The sequence below is a fragment of the Corylus avellana genome, chromosome ca5, assembly GCF_901000735.1.
Source record: "Corylus avellana chromosome ca5, CavTom2PMs-1.0".
NCBI lineage: Eukaryota > Viridiplantae > Streptophyta > Magnoliopsida > Fagales > Betulaceae > Corylus > Corylus avellana.
Window position 1 is genome coordinate 10,501,128 of NC_081545.1, and position 15,352 is coordinate 10,516,479.

The following is a 15,352-nucleotide window of genomic DNA, read 5'->3' on the forward strand; positions in this document are numbered from 1 at the left end:
TCAAACATGGTTGCATCAATCACAATAAAAATCATTGGATCCAATGCTAAAACATAAACATAAATATCTGGACCATAAGGTCATGCCCATATATATGTATGTGCCCGCCACCGGTACATAACGATCCACCATATATATATGTATGGTTTAGTTATTATAAACCACTAGCCTATAACCCACGCTATGCGCGGAATTCTTCATTATACTTTACTTTAAAAAAAAAAAAAAAAAAAAGCACAACTCTATCGTATTTTTAATCTATGACACCTCTTTAATTAGAAACAAGAAGACATATAACAGTTATACACCAACATATTACTCAACATAGTGACACACAATCACACACAAAACATTGAATAAATGTATAAATCGTAAAAAAATTTACTATCATAAGACCCTTAATTTAGTTTAACCCATATAAATTAAAACATGTTAAAATCTTTATTCCCATAGGCGTATATAAAGAAAAATAGCAAAAAGAAAACTTAGATTGTGATTATCAAAGCATTATCAGAAAGTTAGCAAAAACCTCTAATATTATTATTGTGATACCTATTATATTTCAATACAAATTATAAAACCTATATAATTCTAAGCCTTCAGAAAAAAATACACAGCAAAATAAAATAAAATAAATCTTTTAGTCAACACTTGATGCAATCAAATAACCCTCTCACGTCAGATTCAATGCTTAATTATCTCTGTGGTGTTTCGAAAGCATTTCTTCCTTTTTCTACACAACAATCAAATAAATTTTGCCTTCTTTCGCTTTCAAAAGCAGAAAAAAGTACTTTCAAAAAATGCATGCAAATTCGAGTAAATTAACATCAAATGAATTAAAACATAAAACCCTTAAATTTAATTTAATCCACATGTTAAAAGTAGAAAAAGCACTTCAAAAAAATGCATGAAAATCCGAGTAAGTCACACAAACTTGAAAGCTCTGTTTCCAACCTTAAATTGCAACAAAAATTTTATCTTTTTTGTTAAACTACAATAAACAGTACAGAGTATGAACAAATTCCGTTAATACCTACATACTATGAAACTGATAAATAAGCTTTGAACTTGCGAGATGTGCAAAAAGTCATGGGCAGTTGTGCTTCAAACAAAAAAAATTTTAAAAAAAAAAACCCTTCCGCCACGTAAAGCCTGGATTCCCTTTTCTCTCCTCCATCTCGCATAGAATTGACCTTTAGACTTCCAATTTCATCCGGCAATAGAGAGACATGCTTTGAGGGACACATAGATAGAGACGTGTGTTGAGGCGAGATAGATATAGAGAGAGACGTAAGATTAATAGATATATATATATATATATATATATATATATATATAGAGAGAGAGAGAGAGAGAGAGAGAGAGAGAGAGAGGTGTTGTTATTCATAAATATTTTTTTTTTAAAGAAAAAAAAAAGGGTTGGAAAAATCGGTTCAGAGACTAAAAAATATTATATGAAAAAACCAGTTCAAGGACTAAAAAATATGAGTTTAACCCTGAACTCCTATCCAAACCTGTTACCCAACTTATTAACCTTGACTCCTAATGATCCTAAAAGACCTGAAAACATAAACCAACATGGTATAACATGCAAAATACAAAGAAGCTTAGCCCTTTCCAAAAATATACCTAACCCATTTTCACCTCTCCATCTTTGGTATTAACACCCATGAATCTCATCCTAACTTGTAATAGTAGGTTAAGCATGCAATAATAATGGGTTACTACACACCCAACCATAACCATATTATACTCGAGCATAATTCAACATAAAATCCTAAGATAGTAAACCTAGATGTTTTAAATCCACAAGATGCATGCCAAATCATGGAAACAGTAGCTTAACAGCAAGGCAAAAGGCTAATAATTTAAAAATAAATAAATAAAAAATAAATAAAAAAGGGAGAGAGAAAGAAAGAGAGATTGGGCTTAAGGGTTACCTCCTCTTGAAGATCAAGTCCCAAGAGTCACGAGTCATTGGGTTTGGTGTAGTTAGAACAATCTAAGCCTTGCAGTGCTGTGTGTAGGTTCTATTGGCTTGATTGGCAAACTAGGTAACATCTATTGTTGTACCTCAAGCCTCAAGGACAGGTTATGACTGCAAACCAAAATAACTTTGTGAGTAGTTAGTGTCCAAACCAACAATTACCTATTATGCTTACATTTTTGCTCTCCATACTTATTGCCAAGCATTCAAAGGAATTCTCCTTTCCAAAACGATTAAACTGTAAATTTGACAGAATATCTATATTTGCACTCGTGTGTAAATATATATGCCAAATTGGAGATGTTAGATAATAGAGAGAGAGAGAGAGAGAGAGAGAGATAAACAGCCAAAATCCTATTATACATATGCATTAATCAAAATTGAGCACTATTTTATAAAATTACAGAATAACATATTGGGTATTAGATTTCCAACAAAGATTGAATTGTTTGGAACCCATGTTTGGCTGGCAGAGGTTCATTTCCTGGGCGGACAGATATTACCACTTCCAAACCTGAAACATTGATCAACACAGATATTGTTTAGTGATTCAAACAGAAGAGTGCTTTCTCAAGTAAAAAGTACCAGAAAAAGTCTGAAGGGATCAAGTTTCTTTCTAGGTTCCAAGAGCTCAGGAAAGAAGTTTGGTTCATTTGATAAAACTCTTTAGAAGATGCTTTTTGGTTTTTGGTTAGAAAAGTGTTCTGATATAACATAAAGGTTAAAGTGGTTTTGAGTATTTTGCGAGTCTTTTTGCTAAGAAAAAAAATACTTCTCAAAAAAGCTTTGTCAAACAAAGTCATGTTCAAATAGGAAACCGAGCCCCTACTTTATAGGTGGTACTAAGAGCACAAATGTGAAAGTAATTTTTAAAACCACAAGCAACACATTACCTGCAGCCTTCGCAGCTACAGCTTCTTGGAAGACATCCGTCACAAATAATATGTCTGCAGGCCTATCTACTCTCACTGTTTGCAAAATCTCAAGGTAACTGCATGTCTCCTTTTTGCTTCTGCACATTAAGATTATGAAATGAATTTATACTGAATCAACTATACTAGAAACATCAATATCTGAAATCAGGGACATGCATAAAGAAAACATACCCCACTGTGGTATCAAAGAATCCGCACAAGTACTTTTTCAAGTCACCATAGTTAGAATTGGAAAATAGAAGTTGTTGAGCCTCCCTGCTACCACTAGAATATATGTACATCTTAAACAAGAGAGAAACAATAATTAGCCCCACAAATTTTTTTTATGATGGATGGTATAATTAGAAGCTAAACCTTTGAATACTAAAAAATAATTTTTTTAGAGTTGAATTATCAGTTTTTCTAATCAACCGGAGTAACCTAGGCAATGTTGCTCAAATTGTATTCAAGGAAACCCCAAGAAGGACATTATTAGTAACAGTAGCAGTTTCTCATGCACCTGATCCAGCTCCATGTATCAGATGGTAGTACCAACTTATGCTGAAGAATAGTACAGTGCTAAGGTAAAAATGAAGTTGAAGCAATGGCAAAAGCATATATGCGTGTGTGGGTGTAGCTACATGGATGCTTGTTTCGTTATTAAGCAAACGTTGATATCCTACCATTTCACTTCAAAACCAAGTACTGTTTTTGGTTCCTTGGATCTGAATAAGTAAATTAAGGGAGAGATGTAATTTATAATCATGAGAGGAGTCAAAAAACAGCCATACAACACAATCACACACAAAAAAAAAAAAAAAGGTATTCTTACGATGCTGGATTTAGTATGATGCATTAACTTGTTTAAAAATTGAAGGAACCATTGTGTTGGATAAGAGAAGGTAATCACTTTAAAAGTAACATCTTTGGGTGGGGCAGAAGCTCAGAAGTTTCAAGAAACACTCCATCAATAAGAATGCAACTGGCCAAGAGATGCAAGTAAAAGAAAACATTGAGTAAAAGGAACATATACTTTTATGCCCGAAGCATGCCACCTCTCAAGAGCTTCTGCTACATCATCAAATACAACACCAACCAACTCATTGCTTTGAAATCCAGTTCTCCAAATATGACCCTGGACATGTAAAAGCATACTGAGAACAAGATCTAGGTTCAAGAGAGGCCCATAACTTACCTTCAGTTGTTTCAGGGCAGTTACTTTCCTATCAGCCCTAATCATTGCTTCCACATTAGCAACTGGAGATGCAATCACCAACTCTTTCCCAACATAATCTGGGGGGATAGGCACAGCTCCAGTAACACCGTGTTCCAAATCATTTTGAATCTGTCGAAAAGAAAGGAAATTTGTTGAATCCATTCACAATAGTTGATCTTGTATTTGCTAAACAATTTTTTGGCCAGCATTTAAAAAAGAAATGTGTGACAATGTTTCACCAGTGACCCCGGGCACTCCCTTCTCCCCCCTCCCAAGAAGTCTCAATGATAGACACATCATACAAGAGAATGATTCAAGAGCAATTCTGAAATGCCAAGTATAAGGAATTAGATAGACATGCAACTCTATCAATTGAGATTACTTTATTATTATTATTATCATTATTATTATTATTTAATTCATTATTATGTCATTGAATCAACCAATCAATGATAACCATCATGAGTGAAAGAAGATAGCGGTAACTGAAAATTTAGTGAAGAAACCCGTACAAGAGCACCACCAAAAATTTCCATTGGTATAGAGGAAAGACAAGGTGGAGTAGCACAAAATGTATATTGTAGGCATTTGCCTATAGATGCATCTAACTTCACACAGTTGGTGGGAAACCTATAAAACAAGATGTCCACCAAATCACAAAAGAAAAAGTACTACAAAGTTGAAGATATTAAAAGAGAGCAAAAGAATCTTACTTGAGAACGCAGCAAATTGATATCATTTTGAGTTTCTTCAATATCATATGTCGCAGCTAAGTGCTTTGCCACATTATCATGGGCATACGGGAAAAGAACATCAGTAACAAATGATACAGGGGTTGTTGTCCCTTCAATGTCAAGAAGCACACTGCGCTGCACAATAAACAGCACGAGATTAGAAGGAAACATATATACAATATCAAGATAGAAAGAAAACAATCCCCCACCTCAGAGAGCTATGAGTGTAACACAAGATAACAGTATTGGCAAACTGTCAATCCTAATTTTCCTTCTTGGACAGAGAGCACCCCAAACTTACTTGGGAAGGTTCAATCGTGTAATCCAAACTCAAAGGCCCTGTCTTCAGAGCCCTGCTGAAATTCCCACAACATCCTCAAACTCCATTGACATTGCGAATGGGACCATGACTCGGAGCAGACCAGTCCAACCTCAGCTGATGAAGCTTGATAGCAGCATCAAAGAGATAATGATAACATTCAGCCTGGTATAGCAACTTATAAGTTATGGGGAAAAGAACATAAGAAATATCGATTAAGTACAGCCAAGACCATCAGATAATTTGGAACTGAGTTGTGATAATTTAGAACTCAGTTGTAAGTAAGACAGTTACAAAGGCATACTCAATTCAAATATATTCTACAAAATCGCATTGTAAAAGGACACAACATTTAGGGGAGTCGCACAGAATACACCACTGAATTAAAACTTTTTAATTTATCAGTCTATTTTGCAAACAATTAAAACACATTTAAAACAGTATAAAAATTTCGAAGTGCATACAACAAGATGTAAAACACACACCTGAATTTATGATAAAATAAATTCATTATGGTTTTTCCGTGCATCCAATAAGGACCACAAATTACTCATGCATAAGCAAAGAAACAAATCTATTACTTCTGTAACTTTGATATCCTAAGATTCTCTGGACATATAATTATAACACAAAATTATTTCAATTAACCAATCTTTTCCTATATAATCCTCATTTCCAAATGCAGCATATTCTAAAAAGCCAAAATATAAAGCCTGGAGTCATTATTGGCTGGATTATTACATTATGCACTCAGTAGTGCTGCAAGGGGTGGGAGAGGTTGGGGTAGATCCAGGGTCCAATACCTCAACTCAACTCAGCTAAGATTTAGTATCTAACTAACTGGGGTCAGCTACATAGATCCTTTTATGTTACTCCGCAATATCTAGCACTATGTATTTAGTTTCCCTCTAACAATCATGCCTTTCTCAATGTTCTTAAAATCTATAATAATAATTTAAAAAAAAAAATGAAATTATATGTAACAATCTAACTGCATATTTTTCATATAATTTGTTTCTATAGGGTACTGATGTTTTTTAAAAAGTGTAAACATGAGTACATATGTTGCATGTAAATATTATCGATATGCAGTTGCATAAAAAGAAAAGTGGTGCATATTATAGTTGTCAATCCAATAGTTTCACCTAGCACCTGCAATAGGGATATGCAGGATCACATAGAGCATATGAATAGATACCATTTAAGAGGATGTTTGCCTATGTAATGCAGTCTAATTGTGAACTAAAAATCCCACTTGAGTTTGGGTTCATCCACGCTACACTGCTTTATTCATCTATACAAGTATTTCTGCTGTAATCTGCTTAGAAGTACATAGACAACAACTAATTACTCCTATTTGATCAGCACAAATGGATAAAATCCCATTACCAATGCTAGAATTAAGTTGAAATAGTACATTCTTGAGCACTGCAGTTGCTCTTAATCATGCCATGCTCTTGATATATACACTGGTGCCCATGTACACTAGAAGTATGCCAGCACAGAGCAATTACTAATTTATGATTTTACAGGCTTATACTCTCTTCACTTGGACAGCTGCTTGGCTTGCTCCGTTAGTGATTAGTTATTCTGATTTTCTTGTTCTTTTTTCTTCTACTATCTAGGCATTCTCTTGTATACTTCATGTGTATTAGGGTTGCACCCCTCTGGGCTTTTTGTTATATACAACATTACTTATTAAAAATAAATGATTTTACAGGCTTATGAAGACTTTGATTCAAATTCAACATCAATAACAAGTTTCAACACCCAATTGTCTGTTAACATGACAATAACAATTTGCTTGTTCAACGAAATGAATGCATTTAAAAACCTATCACTATCAGGAAAACACTATGTATAATGTAGCTGAGTGCCAAGATACCCATTTAAGGGCAAAAACAAACACTAACATCTATAGGACATGGCATATCCATAAAACACATGGAACAGGGAAGGCAGAATGATGGAACCCCCATGTTTGTTGATGATTTCTGCAATAAATTCAACCATCTAAGCATGCTATTGCTAATCATTAGAAAGTGTCAATAAGCTTGCTTTCCCCCAAAGAATTCAGCAATTATCTTTTCAAGGGGAGAAATATATTTATGTTGATTTCAGGAAGGTTTTATTTTTAAGTTAAAAAATCAAACCTCGTAAAAGTTTTCAGCAATAATAAGAGGAGTCTTTCATCTGGTTTGGGTCATTCATAAACAATGTCGAAAAGTAATTTTTCTTCCACTAAGACGGACCTGATTTTTTGCACTAGCTCATGAGTCTCCCCATATAAACACCCCATGGTTGCGAACAAGTACGGCTGTTGTTTTGGGATAAGCTCTGATCTGTAAAAGAAAAAGAAAATCAGTCATTCTTGACCATCACTTAGGACAAATTACAGGAAGTTAATTACAAATCTCACTGCCAAGTCAGGAAGTTTCCACCAAATTATATTCAAAACTTCAAAGACTCAATAAAACACAAGAAAGTACTAAGAATTGACAACACAAAACATGGTTAGCACAATGCTACTTATTCAAATGGCATTGGGAGGCTCAACTTATAGAAAGAAAAGTACCGCTTGAGTAAGACTCCAAGAGCTCCCCTTCAAGGGCAGTGTTCTCAATTATAGGGACCACAAGCTCATCATGATAACCATGTCCTTGAATTCCTTTTATCATTTCCATATGGGTGATCTGCCAAATTATGGGAAAAGCTCACAAGTGCTAAACAATGATATAGCTTCAAAATATTCAACCAACATACTAGAAAGAAAGAGGGCAAAGAATGCATACAAGTTTCAACGTCCCAGATGATATTTAAAAAAGGATGTTGTAAGCAATTTCTCCATCAGATGAGTATAACTTATAGCCATTGGTGCTTATTAAAAAACAAAAAATAATGGGTAGCCATTTTACTGCTGCATATCAAACAAACTGAACAATCATTGGGACATATACTATGAGCTTAAAATGCAATCTGATGATCATCTTACTCAAAAGAGCACAACATACTAAATCTTCCAAATCAAAATAGCATTAATAAAAATCAAAATTGTAACACTATTTTTTCTTTTTTTGATAAATAATGTATATATTCATTCAAAGCGCAGGGGTAGCAAACCAACCCAAGTACAAGGAAGTATATAAAAGAACCATATACAAGATGAATAATAAAGACTTGCATCCATTAGAAGATCGAGATAAATCTAACAAGATGAGCGCCCAAATTTCTATAGATGTCAAAAACCTAAGTAAAAAAATATAGCTATTTATGCATATTAGCATTGTTTTCAACACAACATGAGATTGCTTACAGCACTCTTAAGATTTATTTGAAATATATGTGTTACCAAGTCCCGTAATAAAGGAAAAGAAATACAATATGCAATTTACTTTGAATATCACACATTTAGCTAGACGATTAATGAACGTGGATGGAAGAAAAAAGAAAACAACAATAAAAACAAGAATTAGCCATAGATAAACAAGGAAAAACAAGAATTGAATTTTTCAATCTCACTAATAATAGGGTTCAAAAAATTACCCGAAATTCCTTTGAAAAAGAATTGATCATTGTTACAAGACAAGACTCCATGCCATGACTGTGAATAACGGCCCCAGCATTACACATTTCATAGACCTGAATAGCATTAAGAAGATGGACAATCACTACTCAAAGAGGGGGGAAAAAAAACAATTAACAAAAAGTAACAACAGCATATTCCCTTCACAAAATGTTGTCCTCCTTGAAAAAGTCAACATCTTGAACAGATTGTACTTGACAAACTCATCCTTCCTCATTTACCTATATTTTTACAAACATTGTCCCCATTTGTTTCTTTTAAAAGAGGTGAAAAAAGAAAAAGAGGACTTGGGCATGAGAAGAAGACATGGGACAGTATTCACACTATTCAGTTTACGGCTGTCATATGTAATAATAGGAAGTGGGTTTGTGGCTTGAGAGAAAAATGGGAATTTCCTAGCAGAAACAAATTAAGGTTTTAAGGTAGGTTTGGAAGGAATTGTATCTGTCTAAAGATTGAAGAAAGTCTAAGTTTTAAGGGAGGTGGCTTACCAACCGAGTTAGGTCCACGCTTTATAGATGCCTGAGATCTTTTTCTCTCCTTTTTTTTTTTTTTGTTTTTGTGTGTGTGGATGGGAAGTTAAGTAAACATAAATTCACTCGTTGTGGGGAGTCGAAATCCTAACCTCTCACCTATTAGAGAGGTGGCTAACCAAGCGAGCTAGGTCCACACTTTATAAAAGATAAAGTTTTTTTTTAAAGTGTGTTGGAGGAATTTCCTTTAACCTGTTTTATAAAAGTGACATGTGTCCCAACTTTAATAACATATGAAAGGCACATGAGTTTTTAATAAGATTTATTTCAACTTTGTTCCTGCTATAAAAAAACATGTGCATCTCACATGTTTAAAGGACACTTGTCACTTTTATAAAGTAAGTTGAAGGAAATTCTTTTAGCCCAATTTAAAAAAAAAACTTTGTCCCTTTTTAAATATTTGAGATCTTAACTTCTCCTTCTAAGACTAGAACCCCTGCTTTGATTAGTAAACAACTTCCTAATTTGAATGGACCAAAGCTCACACATGAAAGCTCATAAACTAAATAGGACTCACTTATCAATTAAAAAAAAAAAAAAAAAAACCAAAGCCACAAGTATGCCCTACAACCAGCGATGACAGAACTATGAATATACCCTTGACCTTAGGAAAATAAAATATATAAAAGAAAATAAAATATCAATTGACCAAATTAACCACCATAGACACTTGTTCTCAGAGGAAAAAGCCTTCTTGCTTGGTTTTGCCTTAATCTTAGGTTTCCAGAGAGGATGTTTCTTCTCTAACCATGTAATAATTTCCTATACCTGCCTCTGTGGCCAAGCGTATAGAGAAACTTCAACGTGATTTTCTGTGGGGTGATTTATACGAAGAGTTTAGGTATCACTTGGTCAACTGGGACAAGGTTTTCTCTTCTATCTCTGAAGGTGGTTTAAGGATTAGGAAGTTGAGAGTGTTCAACCAAGCTCTGTTAGGAAAGTGGCCGTGGTGTTATGCACAGGAGAGAGAAGCTCGGTAGAGAATTGTTGTGGATGCCCAATATGGTTATGAGTGGGGTGGTTGGCATTCTGTTGATACTCCTGGGACTCATGGGGTGGGACTTTGGAGGTATATTAGTAGGGGGTGGCAACTATTTTCTAGCCACACCAGATTCGATCCAGGTGATGGGTCCAAAATCAAATTTTTGGATGATGTTTGGTGCGGAGAAGCGACTCTCAAGGAAGTTTTTCCAGGCCTATACAACATAGCTAATGCAAAAGATGCGTCTATTGTTGACAATATGGATTTCATGGGTAGAACTCTTTAATGGAAGGTTAGTTTATTTCGGTTGGTTCATGATTGGGAATTGGAAGTGCTAGCCTCATTCTATACTTTGTTGTATTCTCATAGAATGAGTAGGGAAGGGGAGGATAAAATTTAGTGGGTTCCGTCTAGCAAAGGGAAGTTCGATGTTAGATCTTTCTATAATATCCTAGCAAGTAAAGAGGCAAGTACTTTTCATTGGAAGAGTATTTGGCGCACCAAGGCACCCTCGAGAGTGGCTTTCTTTACCTGGACGGCGGTGTTAGGAAAGATCCTCATTGTTGATAATCTTAGAAAAATGAATCTTATTGTGATCAATAGATGTTGCTTGTGCAAATCGGATGGGGAGACTATCGATCATCTTCTTCTCCACTCTGAGATTGCTCGTTCTTTATGGTATGCCATATTCAGTCGGTTTGGATTGTCATGGGTCATGCCTAGCAAGGTGGCGGGCTCGTTTGCTTGTTGGTGGTCGGGAGGTCGTTCTCGGAGTGCTGTTGTGTGGAAAATGGTTCATCTATGCCTTGTGTGGTGTTTATGGTTAGAAAGGAATGAGAGATGCTTTGAGGATTCTGAAAGATCCTTGGAGGAGCTCATGGCCTTCTTTTTCTACCCGCTTTTCACTTGGACAGCAACTTGGCTCGCTCCTTTAGTGATTAGCTATCTTAATTTCTTTGTTCTTTTCTCTTCTCTAGGCGATTATCTTGTATACTCCCTGTGTATTAGGGTTGTGCCCCTCTGCGCTTTTGATATATAAGCATTACTTATCAAAAATAAATAATAGTAATAATAATTACGCCATCATGACAATGGAAGAAACCCAAATGATATTAGCCTTGACCTTTCAAATCGGACAAACATTTCGAAGGGGCCAAAAGGAAAGTGAAAACAATGTTTGAGTGACAGAGAGTGATATGTATCAGTCTATCATTGTTTGTTCAATGACTAATACTCATACACAAATCATCTTCTCTGCATAGAAAGAATTCGCTTACAGATAAATCAAGCAAATAATAGAAATACAGCAAGCAACTTTCAAAAGAAAATAAAGGATTTAAACTCGGCAAACATCCTAAACAAGTCAGGAATCATTGAGCATTACTGGAACTCCTTTTTCAAAAAGAAAAAAACTATTTCCACAATTCTACTAGTTAACAATGAAAAACATCTGAAGATCATGGAACAAAATGTCTATTATGGACGTTAATCCATTAATAAGGCATATATATTTTTTTTCTTCACTTCACAAAGCATAGAAATCTCCATAATTTTTTTTTGATAAGTAATGTTGTATATATTAAAAAGTGCATAGGGGTGCAGCCCTAGAACACAGCAAGTATACAAGAGCTAAGTAGAATGAGAGAAAAGAATAAAAAAGTCAGAAAAGCTAATCACTAGGGGAGCTAAACAAGATATCTCCATAATTTAATATGTACAAACAAGCATGCTAAATTCAGCAAGGTGATCTGCAAGCGTCTAAAAATTTACACTGGTATCAGAGCCAAAGGTCCTGAGTTCGAACCTTGACTCCGTCAAATGACCCCCATTTAAATTAAATATTTCACATATTGGGTCTCACCTATTAAAAGGAAGTTTGAGCCAACACGTGCGGGGAGTGTTAAAGTAATGATTAAGTGATTAAATTTATCTCTTTCCATCAGCTTAAGCTTTTGAGATAAATAGTAGTTTCACAACATTACTCTAATTTTCCTAAAGTTAGCTTAAAATGGTTGTCAAAATGAAAATCATATTCATATTCTAAAATATCACCACTTGTCCTGAATTACACTGCATGTGCTTGGACAAGTATAGACAAAAATCCCAATTCAAGTTAATTCTGATACATTCCAAAGTTCCAAGTGAGATGAAAGTCCCTACAGCAGATTACAGTTTAAGGAAGCAGGCAAAAAAATAAAAAATAACCAGTTTAATACCTTCATGAATAGAGGAGCACAATCAGTACACCTGGGAGCCTTATGGACATATGAATTAAGAAGGGGTGTGGACAAAACAAACCCATCTGGCGATAGTAAATACATGTCTTCGGGAACCATTCTCTCGTTCTAAACACCTACATAAGATACACTATTTACTTTGAAAAGTACCCACAAAAGACTGTTAGATGCGCTAATGTGCATAAACAAATTGGCAACAAATTAGGCCTGGTCTAAAAAAGCCAGACGCAGACCCCACTGAGAAAACAAACATAGATAGCATATATGCTCATTATACATAAAAATCATATATCTCCAATCAACTTGGAAGTCGGCAGGCATGACAAAGATGAACCACATAACCCAAACAGTTTGACCAGCCAAAACTAAAGAGTCTTGCCTATTTTTTTGACCATTTCAACAACAATAACAACTACACCAAGTGCCATATTCTAGTACTACCTTAAACACATGCATACACCCACAGAAAAACTAGAATAAAAATGGCAACAAGCCAAAATGCAGAGAGAGAGAGGTGGGGTCCATACTAGAAGGGACCATGACAATGAGCTGAGCGGGCCAAAGGACAAAATCGTCGTGGACTCTGAGGGCGATGCTGCCTCCAGTGCCCGAAACCCACCCCAATGTGTACAAGAAGCAGCACAGGTCGGCAGCTAAAGCCTTCGTATCACTCACTGGTTTGCTCTCCACGTGCACCTGAGGACACCCCATCATTGCCACACTTTGTTGTACCATCTGTTGCGGCAGCGTCACCTCACTTGCACAACTGTTCATTACCACTGATGACGACAACAATGGCTCCACTTTCTTGCCTTTATAGAGAGAGAGAGAGACGTTTTCAGTTTCAGTTCAATATACGTTGGAAAATGCTTGTGTAATGAAATTTATTCCAAACTGAGTAATGCTACGGTGCTACCTACACACACTCCCACTATCCCACACTTATTTCTCCATACTTATAAGCGGCTTTTAAAACCATCACTGGATTATAATCCAATAAAGATACATCATAAATCCAATGATGATTTTAAAAGCCACCTATGGGTGTAGAGAAATGGGTGTGAAGAGGTGAAAGTGTGTGTGGCATTCGTTTTTCAAAATTGGAGGTGTGCCTTGTGCCAATGAGTTGTTACTGTTACGTGCCGGTCTTTCTGGGACGGAATTGCCGAAGTTATTTGTGATCATTTTTCTTGGCCCCAAATCATTTATGATTTTGTCATCATCGAATCAATTCAGGACAAAGGAATTCAAGCAACCCAAAATCATGCCACTTTCTTTGTCCCTGGGCTCGTGGCCCATAAAATTGGAGACAAGAACAAGTATCATCTCCATGTCATTTGAAATGGATAGATAATACTTATTTGAAATGTCATTTAAAGTTAGTACATCTACCGGTGTATATGGTGTCATATTATTTAAATTTTTCAAAAACACGTGCTAATATTGAAATCGTGTACACAGTTAGATGCACTAACTTTAAATACCGGCCATGAGAAATGGAAAAGATCCTATTCCAACAAAGATAGCATGCTACTAATGCTTGTATGCACTTTGTCTTAACACGTTAGACCAGACCATCTCTCTATTTCGAGGGAAATAGGACCATATGTCATGGTCGAAGTTGTATTTAAGGATGTTCATGTTGCCACCTTATTGACAAATATTTAACATGTGACAATACATGCACCATTACATCTATGAAATATAATATAAACCATAAAATGGTTCCCCTCAATTTCACTTAAAAAAGGAGACGACATCAAATTAGATATTGCTATCATATTTTAATGTCCATTTGATATCAAATGATAAGTACTCGAGGGCTGAGACCACAAAGAGTAACTGATCAGTATTGGGTCATGTTAGATCATATTATCAACTATATCACAGACTAGCTCCTAATAGTATATTCAGTACCTTTCAACCTTCCCTTATTTCTTGTTATGGAAACTCCTAAAACATATCTACGTGTTTAAATTTTCCAGAGATTAATTCATGCATGCGGAAGTGGAAGTGTCACACCAACAGAATGAAGCTTAAGTTGAATAGGGAGTAGAAAAAGATAGGAAAAGAGCAAAAGAACCATGAAACAAACCTTCAATATTCCTCACCTGAGAAACCGTCTCGACGGATCTTGGCTTTGACATTGTAAACATTCCTTGAATCTAATACAAGATTCGGATTCCGTTGCCTTAAAGCCTTGAGAATTTAGCGTGGCCTTTTACCGGCTGCAGTCATTTCTCTTATCATTAACAAGTCCTCTTCAGTAAAACGACGGCAAGAAGGATGGTCAGAAACATCTTTTGAAGGCTCATAATTGTGTTCTCCAATCCTAATGGTTAGTGCCCACAAGTCATCATCCTTTTTTCCCACAACTTCGAAGGGACAATTAGTAAGGCGAGAAGCTTTCTTCCTTTGATGCGTGTTTTCACCAGCCTTAAGCCTTTCACGATAAACGCCACCTCTATCACCAGCAATGGTTACATACCTGCCCTTTGAGGAATCCTTAATGGATAGCATATAACCCTGTGTCAGGGCAAAATCCCGAACATGTTTGAGAAGTTCTTCCTGCGACTGAAAGATTCCAACTGGTGGTGGAAGCATCTTCTTTTCTTGAGTATGCTCATCGTGATTTTGAACTTCCATCATAAATTATCATGTTTTTTATTTAATCTTGTCCTCGGAATGCCTTCCACTCAAATTGAATCCCCTTTCCATACATACCACTACATATAGCTAAATCATTCTGCCTCAATCTTCTAATTAATGCATTCACTTGCGCCGCTTGGTTGGTGGCTATAGTGGAGGCGGCGCTGAAGTCATCCGGGGATGAGGATTTGGGGGCTA

At 35.7% G+C, this 15,352-nt stretch overlaps 1 pseudogene; it reads right to left on the reverse strand.

The window, feature by feature from the left end:
- Positions 1-2,326: 2,326 nt before the first annotated feature.
- Positions 2,327-13,279, reverse strand: LOC132181750 (probable bifunctional methylthioribulose-1-phosphate dehydratase/enolase-phosphatase E1 2; annotated as a pseudogene).
- Positions 13,280-15,352: the final 2,073 nt, after the last annotated feature.